General features: G+C 44.5%; 1 long non-coding RNA gene across 2 annotated transcripts in view; it reads left to right on the top strand.

Annotated features, from left to right (window-relative positions):
- Positions 1–4,009: 4,009 nt before the first annotated feature.
- LOC127671129 (uncharacterized) overlaps positions 4,010–14,129 on the top strand; it is a 45,497-nt gene continuing 35,377 nt past the window's right edge. For both annotated transcript variants that reach the window (XR_007974665.1, XR_007974666.1), the window contains exons 1-2: positions 4,010–4,151; positions 4,317–4,437. This is a non-coding gene — a long non-coding RNA (uncharacterized LOC127671129). The remainder of the gene's footprint in view (positions 4,152–4,316; positions 4,438–14,129) is intronic.

Raw genomic sequence — 14,129 nt, 5'->3', positions numbered from 1 at the left:
AAGACCAGACAGCAGTTCTCTCCTTTTGACTGACACTGTACCCACCTCCCCCAACTCTGGACAGATTTGTTAGATTTTGAAAAGATGTCTGCAGGTCTGTGTGCCCAGACTAATGTCAATGTGGCTTTTACTTCGTGCCAAGCGCTGAATTAGGCTATTACATATTGCATTCTGCATGTAATGAAGCATTTGGAACCTCAGAAAAGCCAAATAATTAGCTAGGTCTATGGGATTCCAGAGCCCGAGATCTTTCCAAGATACTCTAGGCCAGAGGTCTGAGGAGGGAGACGAAGTGTGTGCTGATGAAGAGGAAGAAAGAGACTGCGGTAGGCTGTGTTAAGAAGGAATAAAGAAGACCCCAGGTGGCGGTGCCCTTCATGGGTTGAGAATGCATAAGGCACATGGGCAGGAAGCCCAGAGTGCCATCTGGAGTCTCATAATATCACGGGGATGCTCTATTGCTGCAAAATGAGGACAGCAGGCCTATGCAGGGCTGCAGACGCACAGGGATGCATCCAGCCTGTGCCTTGGAAGCTGACACTGGGGTGGATGACTACAAGGCAGATGGGAGCTTGAGATCATGTGCTTCATATAGAGGCAGCCGCCTCTGATCCCACTGCAGGCTGCCTGACGGTAGGGTGCCCCTCCTCGGATTCGCTCCCTGTGGGCACTTTCCACTCTGTGGCTTCCTTCCCCTCTCTCCTCGCTTTCCCTTTTAACTAAAGCTTTCATTCTCTCAAATCCCCTCTGCTGCTCTGCTGCTCATGGGGATGGATCTATATTCCAAAGATCTTCAGGTGTCCCAGGTTCAATCACTCTCTGCCCCCTACCCACCCCCAGCACACCTCCCTGGTTTCTCATTCTTTTGGCTTGTACCAAATGCTAGAAATGGGCAGCTGGGAGGAGCCGACCTTGCTCCTGGTCTACATTTCCATTCCCTCCATCTCCAGCCATCTTCCCTGTAGCTCCCAGCACCCCCTTTACTCTCCCACAGCACCCACCACTTGAGATCAAAGGCTCTCCAACTTGAGTTCTTCTGTGCCAGGTCTCCCCTCTCCTCCCTCTGCCACGTTCCAGTTGATTGGACTTTGAGAACGTCTACTCGGCGATACCACCAGACTTAGCACCCGGGAGGAAAGTCAGGTCATTTTGGAGTGTCGTTGGGAAGCAAAGTGGCGACTCATTTACAGCCCATCAATGTTACCAGCCGGTTCAGCCTGTCATGGTTCTTTTCACTGTCAACTTGTCTCTAATTGGAGTCACCTAGGACACCCAGAATGTGAGTGAGGAGGCTTGAGAAAGGTTAAACTACAGAGGGAAGACAGAACTTCTGAACTGAATGAGAAGGACAAAGGGAGCTGGGCACCTGTACTCATCTCTCTCTGCCTCCTGATCGCCGTCACAGTGTGACCGGCTTCCTTCTACTCACCGCCATGATTTCCCCGTTATGATGGACTATACCCTCAAACCATGACTCAGGATAGGTTCTTCCTGCCTTAAGTTGCTTTTTGTCCTCGTTCAGGGCTGGTCTTGTCTACTCCCAGACACTGGCATCCATCAGTCTCCTCTAGAAACACCACAATCATCACACACTATGCATTTCACCAGTCCTAAGCATCTATTAATGTAATCACACCAACCATCACAGAGGCCCCCCCCCAAAGTCAAGGGAATGTGGGTGTCAAGTCCTACAGTCTAAAAGAAATGAATTCTGCCAACAGGTCGATGAGCTTGGGGTGAGTGTGGCTGTGTGGTGGTTTATCTGAGGAATGAATTGGATTCATCAGATTGACCTGTGGGAAGTCTGCAGGGGGGAATTTTCTTGGTTGAGGTTGATCTGGAAATGTTCAGTTCCTTGGCCAGGTGGTCCTGGGTTGGATCTTAAAGGTGGCTGAGCAAGCCACAAGAAGCAAACTAGGAAGCAGCACTACTCCATGGCTCCTGCTTCTCTTCCTGTTTCCAGGTTCTCAACCTGAGTTCCTTCCCCGATGGACTGTGAGTTGTAAGAGGAAAACCTTCCCTTCCCAAGCTGCTTTAGATCATGGTGTTTATCATAGCAATAGAAGGCAAAATAGAATAAGCTGTTCCCACAACTTGACTTTAGCCTTAAGAGATGCTGAACAGAGGATTTAGTCACATTGGGTTAGATTTGTGAACTATAGAACTGTGTGGTATCAAATATGCATGCATATGTGTATGAGAGTGTGTGTGTACCTGTATATGTGTGTCTGCATGTGCGTGTGTATATGCCTACATGTGTGTGTGTAACGTGTGTGTATGTGCCTACATGTGTGTAGCATGTGTGTGTAACATATGCATGTATGTGCCTGCATGTGTGTGTAGCATGTGTGTGCCTGTATATGTGTGTAGCATGTGTGTATGTAACATGTGTGTATGTGCCTGCATGTGTGTGTAGCATGTGTGTGTGTGTATGTGTGTGTGTAGGATGGTATGTGTGCCTGAATGTGTGTGTGTACTATGTGTGTGTAACATGTGTGTGTGAGTATGTGTGTATGTAGCATGTGTGTGAGGGCATGTACGTGTGTGTATGTGCTCACGATAGCACACATGTAAAGGTCAGAGAACAGCTTTTGAGACTTAGTTATCTCCTTCCACTGTGGGTTATGGGATAGAATTTAGTCATCAGGCCCACATAGTGGCTGAGCCATCTCATTGGCTCAGGGGTGTTTGCCAGATTTCTGCACCCAGCATGGTCCTCAAGTGCAAGCAACATAAAACAACATTTTTTTTCCCAAAAAAGATTTATTTATATGCTTACACTGTAGCTGTCTTCAGACACACCAGAAGAGGGCATTGGATCCCATTATAGAAGGTTGTGAGCCACCATGTGGTTGCTGGGAACTGAACTCAGGACCTCTGGAAGAGCAGTCAGTGCTCTTAACCATTGAGCCATCTCTCCAGCCTATGAAACATCTTTTAATTACCTACACAGAAAAAAGATGCAAAGCGAATGAGATGTAGTCTTGCCTGCCTAGGATGCAACTTGGATACACAAGACACGCATCATAGCGGTGGGCAAGTCAGGACCCGCCTGGTACATGCGGTTCTCGGACCATTCAGCATCCTTGATTCTCCTCTCTTCTCCTACCACGGCTCTTCCCAGCTTTGATCCAGGCATGAGAGAAAGAACAAAGTACACCGCAGCTTGGAACTTACTCCTGAACCAGGCTTCCAGAGAAGATCTAATTTGAGCCAGTAAGGAAAGGAGAGGGGAGCCATGAGGCAGAGAGAGGGTGTCTTAGTTAGGGCTTCACTGCTGTGAAGAGACACCGTGACCAATGCAAGTTCTATAAAAGACAACATTTAATTGGGGCTGGCTTACAGGTTCAGAGGTTCAGTCCATTGTCATCAAGGCAGAAACATGGCAGCATCTATATGCATGGTGCAGGAGGAGCTGAGGGGTCTACATCTTCATTTGAAGGCTGCTAGTGGAAGACTGACTTCCAGGCAACTGGGGTGAGGGTCTTAAGCCCACACCCACAGTGACACATCTACTCCAACAAGGCCACACCTCCTAATAGGATCACTCTCTGGACCAATCATATACGAACCATCACAGAGGGTTAAGCTGTAGTAAGGAAAACCTAGTCCCAGAGTATCTGGGCGATGAGTCTCAGTAGAAGCTGTCTGTGAGTGTGAGGTAGAAGCGTGGATTATGGGTGATAATGTGCAGAATACAGACTCTGCACAGACATTCACTGTCCAATCATAGAAAACATTCAATGTGTAAATATTTGGCATTTGCTACACACACCTAAGGCTATGCAGTAGAGTACAGGATTAAACATACAGACTGTTGCACACCTACTCTACTGGCTGGTTCTGTGTGTCAACTTGACACAGGCTGGAGTTATCACAGAGGAAGGAACTTCAGTTGGGGAAGTGCTTCCATGAGATCCAACTGTGGGTCATTTTCTCAATTAGTGATCAAGGGGGAGGGCCTAGCACCTTGTGGGTGGTGCCATCCTTGGGCTGGTAGTGTTGGGTTCTATAAGAGAGCAGGCTGAGCAAGCCAGGAGAAGCAAGCCTGTAAGAAACATCCCTCCATGGCCTCTGCATCAGCTCCTGCTTCCTGACCTGCTTGAGTTTCAGTCCTGACTTCCTTTAGTGATGAACAGCAGCATGGAAGTGTAAGTTCAATAAACCCTTTCCTCCCAACTTTCTTCATGGTCATGATGTTTGTGCAGGAATAGAAACCCTGACTAAGACACCTACTATCTGGTGAGCATCTGACACATATGATGTATGTTTGTGCGTATGCATGTGTGACATGCCATCTCTGCTTTTTACCCCAGGTTACCTGGCCCCTGAAGTTCTGGAGATCCTCCTGACTTAGTGCCCCCATCTCACCTTGGGAGTGCCGACATTAGTGATGCATGCTGCAGCAGCTTTCTGTGGGCTTTGGGGCATCCAAAGGTAAGTCTTCATGCTTGTGTGGTCAGTGCTTTACCCACTGAGCCATCTACCAGGCCTTCTCTAATCTCTGAGGTGGCTATTGCTCTGGCTACCTCTGACATTTTAGAGGGGACTGAAGGCAGAGACAGTATGTGAGAGAGTGCTTCATACGTTATAAAGTACAGATGCGGATGTTCACAATTTCTGCCACTGAGTTGTGGGATTAGTACTGTCAGTGACTGGAGTGGAATGGATGGATGGTAACTTGCCATCAGGGCCACACCTTGATCCAAGTCCAGTTCCTTTATGTGGGGATTTGAATGCCACATGTCTACAGGCTCAGGTTAGGGATTGGTTGTAAGCTGATAGGCTTCTGGGGAGCCCTTCGACTCTGGAGTAATCCACAAAGACTCCATCATTCTGACATAATGTTCAATTAATATAATATCCCTTGATGAATCCATCATTATTGCAAGATGATTGAAAGCAAGAGATGAAGGTTAGTTAAATAGTTCAATAGTAAGGTTATTGAGTATATTTTTGTGCTCTCTCCCCTTTCTTCCTCTTTTCCTCCCCCCTTCCCTCCTTGCCTCCCTTCCTCGCCTCTTTTCCCACCATGAGATGAACACACTCAGCCACGGGTTTTTACCGCCATGGTGTTCTGACTCACCCTGAAGCCAGATGGCCACCGACTGGAATATCTCAGAGAGCAGAACAAATTAACTCCCCTTCTACAAGCCGTCTTTCTCAGGTTATTTGTTTGCAAGGGTGATAAAGCTGACTAGCAACATTGTATCTTTTAAGATATACAACTGGCCCTAAGAGACGGAAGCTATTGTTATTCTCCGGTTACCATGGGAGAAACCAATACATAACCAGAGACCAAGCAAGTTCAAGGTCCTGTGGCTGGGAATTTGCATGCATGCTTGCAATTAGACTCCAGGCTTGGTCCACTTCTGTATCTTAAACTTGGGGAGCTGCTCTTAAAGGGAGTGAGACAAACTCTTCATTTGGTCTGTTTGGATTTTCAAGTTTCACTCTGTATGTAGTTTAGACTAGACTAGAACTCAGTCTTTCTGCTAGGGTCTCCCAAGCGCTGGGATTACAGGCTTGCATCAGCACGCCCCAAAACTAGACTCATGTTTGTTGTTTCATTCATATATTTTTTCTTGATGAGAAAAATTAGTTTGGCCCTGTTAGTAATAATCAAATACAATCTAGAGCTGACACACATCTATTTAGTAATCATTCAGCGAGCACCAGTTATAAAACAGAGATGCTACTGTGTTCTGGGAATAAAAGATGCTCAGCCTACAGCCTTCTTAAACTTTATTTAAAACTTAAAGAGTTAGGTAAAACTTTATCAGTTACTCAAATATATTTATTTTATTTTATTATTATCTGTCTGATTTCTTTTTCAAACTGGGAGACAAAGTCAATCCTGCTAAAAGTTGTTCCTGTCAGAGCCAGAAAAGTGTGTGTGTGTGTGTGTGTGTGTGTGTATGTGTATGGGAGGGGGTTCTTGGAGAGAGGAAAGAATCAGGATGTAAAGTTAATAAGAAACGAAAGAAGACCTCAGAACCCATATTTCTGATTCTCTATATATTCTCCTTTTAGGACCAAGACCCTTTAGAGATCTCCAAATCTGTGGATTCTCCAGATCTCACACTTATAAAATGACTTGGGATAGGCTGGGGATATAGTTTAACTGTGGATTGCTTTTTGTACAAGCATAAGGATCTGGGTTAGATTCCCTAGAACACAAGTCTACAATGACAGGTGTGATGCAATGCACTAGTAATTCAGTGCTGGGGAGCGGAGTGGAGACTCCACCCCTGGAGCTGGCAGGCCAGCCACTCTAGCCCAGTGATGACCAGGGCCGTGGACAACACCAGAGGTTTTTCTCTGACCTCCACATGCACATGAGAATCTGTCCATGCACATCCACAAACACACTTACTCACATGAACACACACACACACACATAAAATGCAAATACATATATCTTCCTAACGACAGCCCACTCAGTCTGTATAGCGTTCCTTACATGGATGTTTTCAGGACTGACCATTGGGTATTGAGTAGCCATGGGATGTGCTCTGCCCTTGGAAGACTTTCTGTGGCTCTCAGCAGCTAGAGTGTTTTGTTTTCTGTTCCTGTGGTAACCATACAAGATGGCTGACATCTTGTGTTGAGGCCTTCCCTGCCTATTGAGCATGACCTTGTTCAGTGTTCGGTCACATTGGCGAGACTATTATTATAATCTCAAAAAATAAAAGATGTGATAAATTATTTTTTAAAACATGGACTAGCTATTAAAAAGTGAAATAGAATATAGTATTTGCATTTAACCTATGACTCTATCTTTCATGAGCTTTAAACCATTACTGGATTATTTGTAATACCCAGTTCAATGTATATACTATGGAGATAGTTATTCAAAATTTAAAAGATTTTTTTGTTTTTCTTTGTTTTTTGTTTTGTTTTGTGTTTTTTTGTTGTTGTCTTTTTGGGTTTTTTTTGGTTTGTTTTTTGTTTTTGTTTTGTTTTTTTTTTTTTTTTCCCGAGACAGGGTTTGTTTGTATAGCCCTGGGTGTCCTGGAGCTCACTCTGTAGACCAGGCTGGCCTCAGACTCAGAAATCTGCCTGCCTCTGTCTCCCAAGCGTTGGGATTAAAGGCGTGCGCCACCACCGCCTGGCTCAAAATTTAATGTTATTTTGGTAAGAAGGATTTCCTCAGTTTGAACAGGATCATTTTTTCCTTTTTTGAATATTTTATTCCCCCACACAAACTTTTTCCCAGAAATCTCTTTCCTATACCATATGAGTACTAGCCAGTAAGGCTTCCATTGATGGAACACAAAGTCTTAGAATGTGATCCCTTTCCATGTACAAAATGTCAGCCATCTTGCGTGGTTTTTACCATGGGGATGGAAACAGTGTTCGTAAATGCCTAGAACATGATAGATGCTGAACAAAGGACAGGTATGAGCAAGACCAGATCTCCTCAACATGGTGCTCAAGCCCTCTGTGGGCTGCCTTATCCTGTCTGGTCCTTCACGCTCTCCCTGCCCCCAACACAAAGGCCTGGCTGGACTTTTACCCCTCTGCTTCTCTACACGGCTCCTCATCCACAGCCTCTGCGTGTGCTGCTCCCTATTTGGGGGGAGGGAGGAGTCTTTCAGGGCTCCTTCTTGTTGCTTGATTCCCTCCCGTGAGGATGTCTCCCTTCTTCTCAGTAGTTACGTTTAGCCAGCATCCAACCTCATTTTTTATCTCTTCTGTATCAGACACAAACATCTGATTTAAAAGAAGGAAAACAAGGTGTGACTGTGTAGCCTAGGCAACGAACTCATAGTCTTCCTACCGTCACCCTTTGAGTGCAGCGTTATGTCTTGAAATTGTTTAACCGTCTTCTCCGGGGATGGAGGTGTTCGAAGGGCAGAATCATCTCTGTGTGGCTCATGATGAGTTCCCGGTACCTGGCATCATGCAGGTGTTTGACATCTTCCAACAGTGTGGTGATGGAGGTGCTGAGAACTCATCAATAGTCTCCTTCTCAGGTGTCAGAATTGTTTTCTTTTTCTAGCTTGCCTTCTCGCCAGAGTCCTCCCCCTCCCCCAGGTCACACAGGGCAGGTGGCAAAGGGCCAGCTGTCAGGCAAGCGTGTAGAGAGCCTGCTCAGTCTCCTGTAGTCAGGGCCTGTGGGAGGTGACAAGGACACGCAGCGGTGGAGATACTCTGGCCCAAGGCCCGAGACACTCGGCTGGGTTATGGATCTTTTACAATCTCTTTTATCAAGTTTGCCAAGAGCTTTGCAAGTTCTCGTCCATTAACCACTCACCAGTAACCTGGCAGGACAACACCTGCGTCAGAAAAGGGAACCGTTTACGTTGTTGTGGGGCTGAAATGCTTTGCAATCTTGCAGGTCCGGCTCCATGTGATTTGCTGGGTGTGCAAACAGAAGAGAATGTGTGTGCAACCTTGGCTCTTTTTGTGGACTGGGAGAGGGCCCAGTGAGATGTCCAGATCAGCCCAGCAAGCTTGAGGTCAGGTGCCGGCTATAGCTTTCCCAAGGAGGTTCTTGTTTAAACAGCTAGTAGTATCACTGGGCATGGCATAGGCGTATCAAGTAGTTTAGCATTGTGCTAGAAGCTCCTTGCGAAGCTCTTAGCAGCATTTATCTTGTTACAAGTCATTATGGGATGTCTATACTCCTTATAGACCACTTCAGGAATCGAGATTGAGCTGACATTTTGTTCTTCGATATTTATAACATCCCGCAAAGGAGAGGAAGCGAGACGTCCGAGGGCAGATAGGATTCAGTCTCACAAAATGAAGACATTCTTCTCCTTTTGTTTCAGTTTTAGTTTTCACTTCATATTTATTCTTTGGGGGAAAATGTATACATGTATATAATGTATCTTTTAAAATGTATCTTTATTTTTTAAATGTATGTTTATGCATGTGTCTGTGTGGGTGAACACCATGCATGTGCGAATGATCACAGAGGCCAGAAGTGGACTCCCAATACCTTGTAGCTGGAGTTCTGGGCAGTTGGGGACTGCCCAGTGCCTGCACTGGGAACTGAATTTGGGTCCTGGGGAATAGCAGCCAATGTTCTCAACAGCAAGAGAGTCGTTCTCCAGTCCTATGACACATAATGAACATATCCACCCCTCATGTTTTAAAGGAAGTATATCCTTGCCAGGCTAGCAGTATAATTAACCCATCTTTCCACGAACACTGATACAGAAATGTATTTAGTACATTCCTTTATGAGCACGTACATGTAAAGGTTATAAGCAAATGAATCACTAAGACCTGGCTCACACACAGGACATCTAAGCAGCGATAGCCACGGCTCAGCTCAGCCACTGTCAGGGTACGTTCTTTCTTTCTCTACCTAAATCCTGCAGATGCAAACTTGCAGGTGTTGTTAGCCTCTAAGTCTGAACACAAGCCCTGGGATGAGAGCGCTCTTTTGTTAGCTGGCTGCCAATCAAATTCTTTTCAGACCACTTGTTGCAAGAAAGCTGTAAGGATGTCCAAAAAAAAAAAAATCAGTGTTTCTAACATAACAGCATTTAAAAACTCATTAAGCCAGCAACACAGGACCTTCATATAGTAGCTTGTAAACATAAACAAAAGGAAAAAGATAGGAAACTTTTTGTGATCCTACTACCCAAAATGAATCATGGCTTATTTTTCAGGAGTTTTGTGTTTACACACACACACACACACACACACACACACACACACACACACACACACGCACGCACATGCATCATGCAAAGACACACATATACATATATATAGGTATGTATTGACAACCATGGTACCAAGTTTGTGCTGTTAACTGAAATAGCTACAAGGCCTCATGCGTGTGTTATGCTAATGCTTTTACATGTCACAATTCACTTAAGCTTCATCACAACCCTAAGAGACTTAGGAACGAGGGTTGGTTATGAGGCGAGAATTACTATTATTATCCCCCAATTTAGAGATGAAGACACTAAGTCTAGGGGAGGCTAATTTAGGTGATACAGCAGGAACAGAATGAGTACTTGAACGAAGTCAGTTTGACTCCAACCTTTTTTCTTTGTAAACAAGAGACAAGAAAATCTTGTTTTATTTTTTCTGTAGTGGTAGATGCCCAGTTTCCATTGTACCACAGTGCATTTAAACCAAGACAGTTTTCAGAGTTCAGATCGAGAATAGTTAGTTACTCATCAGCAAAAGTAAATGGCCCCATCAGCTTAGTGCTACCCCCACAACTGCCTTGACTCTTGACGGTCTCTGGGAAGACTGTCTTCAAACTCTAAGGTCTTGGGTGCTTGTCTTTCAATAGCAGGCAGAAAAGACACAATTCAATCCGTGGCATTCACAATCAACATTGTGAAGACATTTGCTCATGTCATTTATTTTTTATTTATAGATCTTGAGAAAGGTACTGGTGTTTTTATTTCTGTGATAGTAGCCCTACTGTGTAAACAAAACAGAAGACATGCACTGAGGGATCCAGAATGACTGCTTGTAGTACATCCAGGGAAAGATACTCTTTTTATTAAAATATACTTTAACATTTCCCTCCATTCTCTTCTTCCAGCTCCTCCCATGTCCCCTGCTTAAATTCCTGACTTTCTCCTTTTTGTTTCTGTTACACACACACACACACACACACACACACACACACACACACACACACACACACACAGCCTGATGAGGAGTCTGGTCAGTGATCCTTTAGTCTCCATCATTTCAGGCCTGACCACTCGGTACTGAACAACCAAATGAGGGGCTCCTTCCTGGAAAGAGGCTGTTCAGAATCCCTTAGCTCTATAATTTCTGGTTGTTGTTGTTGTTGGGTTTGGTTTTGTCTGTACGTGGAGACCCACGATATCTCCTTCTTTCATGTTAACGTGTTTAGTGGTGTTGTTGGTGTTCAGGGCTCATTTAGGCAGCCATATTGTTGAGGCACCGTTGGGGAAGCCTCTCTATCATTCATAGGAGACACCCTCATAGCGGATATACTGGTGCTCTGGGTTTTACAAACTTTCTGTCCCCTCTTCCCCAGCAATATTCCCCGAGCCTTCTGTGAAGGAGTTGTGTTGTAGATATATCTGTTGGTGTTGGGTACCCATGCAACATACTATTCATGTATTTTGACTATTATGATTATGGTTTTCTGTAATTGTCTCTTTGTGTGGCAAAGAGAAGCTTCTTAAATGAGGGGTGAGAGCTACTTCTCTCTGTGGCATAACGATAAGTATTTAGAACGCAGTTAGAAATTATGCTGGTTTACTCAAGTGGCAGTTGTAGGTTCTTTAAGATTCGTGATCTCCCTAGCACCAGGTAGGTGACTGTCTTTCCAGTACCATTCGTGTTTCCCTCCTGTTGAATGGGCACTAGGTCTACAAGGGAGAGCTATTAGTCCCTGCCAGGACATGAGTGTCACCATTGCCTCTTCAGGAACGCATTGTCGTGCTGGTTGCTGTGGTTCATCACCGGGTAAGACGATTGGTTGCTTCTTTCTCTTGCCAGCACACATAGTGCCCAACATGACGATGAAAACTAGTCATTGGGGAAGAGGCTTTCAGGTCAGATCCAGCTTGTATGCTCGGAGTTCTTTGTCCAAAGTGCTGATATCTTTAGCAAAAGGATAGCTTCAACCTCGAGAAGACAGCCAAGGACAACAGCGATAGCCTGCGTGGTTTTTAGCGTCTCTTGGACTTGCCTGACCAACAATTCAAAAAGGGAGTTTCTCACTGCTGCCACTGAGTTTTTGGTTAGGTAGTCTAGGGGAAGCACTGTCAACCCAAGGGGCTGAACATCATTCAAATTGTGTGTGTGTGTACACTCACACATATGTATATATATATATATATATATATATATATATATATATATATATATATATACATATGTGTGTGTGTGTATATATATATAGATATATATATATACACATATGTGTGTGTGTGTGTGTGTATAATTTAGAGTAAGCCAAAAAGTCCAATATTCCTTATTTTCAAGTATTATTGGAAATAAGACACTTTTGAACACCCTTAGCTTAATTTTTCCCTCCTTCCTCCATCTCCTTCTACATTGACCTCCCTCTCTCCTCCCAAATAGAAGCCATCCTTGTTTTTTCTTTCCCCCACTTTATATCATTTATATCCTGCTATTCCCTTCCATACTACCCTGCCCTACGGTCTTATGCTCCTCCCCATAGTTCCTTTCTACTGTCCTTGTTTCTATGGTTACTCCAGGTTACATATTTTCATTTGAACATTTTGTGCTAGGGAATACAGATGAGAAAGAACATGTGGCGTTTGTCTTTCTGGGTCTGGATAATCTCACTCCATAAAATATCTCATCCCATCTATTTCCCTGCAAATTGATAATTTAATTTGAGTATTCCACAGTGGATATATGCCATGCTTTCATTATCTATATGCCAACAGAAGAGACTCTGTGCTGTTCCCGTTTCCTAGCTATTCTGAACAGAGGAGGAACGCTTGTGGTTGAGGGAGTCTCCATGGAGTAAGATGCCAGGTCAGTTGCTAATGCCCATCACCAGATTTTCTTTAGAAAGGCCAAGCTGAAGGTCTCAATCCAGGGAGACAGTATTTTTCAAGGCTGCGATTATAGTTTATCAGTTCTGCTCATTACAATGTGGTTGGTTTCTATTAGGGGTACAATACACATTTCAGTGTAAAACACATTTTCTTATTCTACACCATTGGGGGGAAAATGCCCAAGTTAATGTGTAAAATAGTGCATGGGCTACATTTAAATTAAAAGAAAAAATTTTTTTGTTTGTATGTTTGAAATTCAAGTTTAGGTCGGCATCCCGTGGTATAATTTTACTTCCACAGCAGCACAGATTCCATGCTTTTGCACCACAAGAATGAAAGCAATCCCTCTTGTGACTCCAGTGCAATCGCTACAGTCACTCAGTCCTGTCACTAGCCGGAGACTTGGTACGGAACAAGTTTTTTCCCCAAGGAAACCTGAACAGTCCTTTAAGTTAGCCTGCCCCTACAGGTCTAGGAAGCCTCCATTTGTTTGTCTGAGCCCAGGGTAGCTCACTGATATCACTCCTAACCTCTACAACAAAGGAGGCTGATTTAAAAAAAAACTCAACTTATAGTTATGATCATTGAGATTTAAGAAGCAACTTACTATCTTAGGTCACTTGGAATGTGTGACCTAACAAGCCCAGAGCTTGGACTTTGGGCTGCTTGGCTACAAAGTTTGCTCCCGACTCTTGCTCTAGGTTGCCCTGGGAAACTGGGAGAATGCTGGGTAGGGGAGACCCTGGGGTTAAGTCTTTTTTGATATTGTTCATTACTTCTTCGTGGAATCCCTACCGTGTGCTCTGCTGTAGGACAATACCAAGTTTCCATGCTTTTCATGTTTGTACTTAACAGGCAAGACAGATGACAACCAATAAATAATATAATTGTGCATAGTTCCAGCTGTTTTATAGTAGAACAAGGTCAGATGAGGGATGGGAGAGGATGGAGAGTTAAGGTCTGGTGCTTGTGGGACCCTTCTCCTACTGGTTGCTTCATCCAGCCTTGACACGATGGTAGGTGCTTGGGATTATTGTAGCATCTTTTGGCATGTTTGGTTGATGTCCCTGGGGGGATATGCTCCTTTCTGAGGGGAGGCAGAGGAGAGTGGGTCTGGGGGAGAGGGGAGGTTTGGGGGTCAGGGGAGACTGGGGACAGGGGAGGGATAGAAAGTTGCAGTTGGGATGTAATATGTAAAAGAGAAAAAAATACAGCACACACCCCTGCCCTCCCCCCAAAAAATAGAAAAAGAAAAGAAAGTTGAGGTCTGTGGGACATGTCTATAAGAAGGTCATCTCTTGCTGGGTTTGGGGAAGAGCCTCTGTTGCTAAAATTCCTTCCCAGGGAGGACATAAAAAAATGTCTTCCCCTTTTCCTGAGGTCACAATGACAGACCAAGGCAACATTCCACTATAATATTCACTTTGGGGAATCAGCGACCTTATTGGGCTTCCTTACAACTGAGCACAGTTGATGCCTTACTTACAAGAATGTGGAATAATTCAGCCATATGGGTAGAGCTCCCATTCCTGGGCTGTGGTCCCTCCGTTACCCTATATACTGTAGCTGCACTCCCAAGGCCACAGTGATGGTCCTGGTGGGCAATGGAGACAGAGCTGCATATAATAGGTAGTA

The sequence above is a fragment of the Apodemus sylvaticus genome, chromosome 20, assembly GCF_947179515.1.
Source record: "Apodemus sylvaticus chromosome 20, mApoSyl1.1, whole genome shotgun sequence".
NCBI classification, from domain to species: Eukaryota; Metazoa; Chordata; class Mammalia; order Rodentia; family Muridae; genus Apodemus; species Apodemus sylvaticus.
The sequence above is the reverse complement of the archived record's forward strand: the minus strand, read 5'-3'. Positions and strand labels throughout refer to the sequence as shown.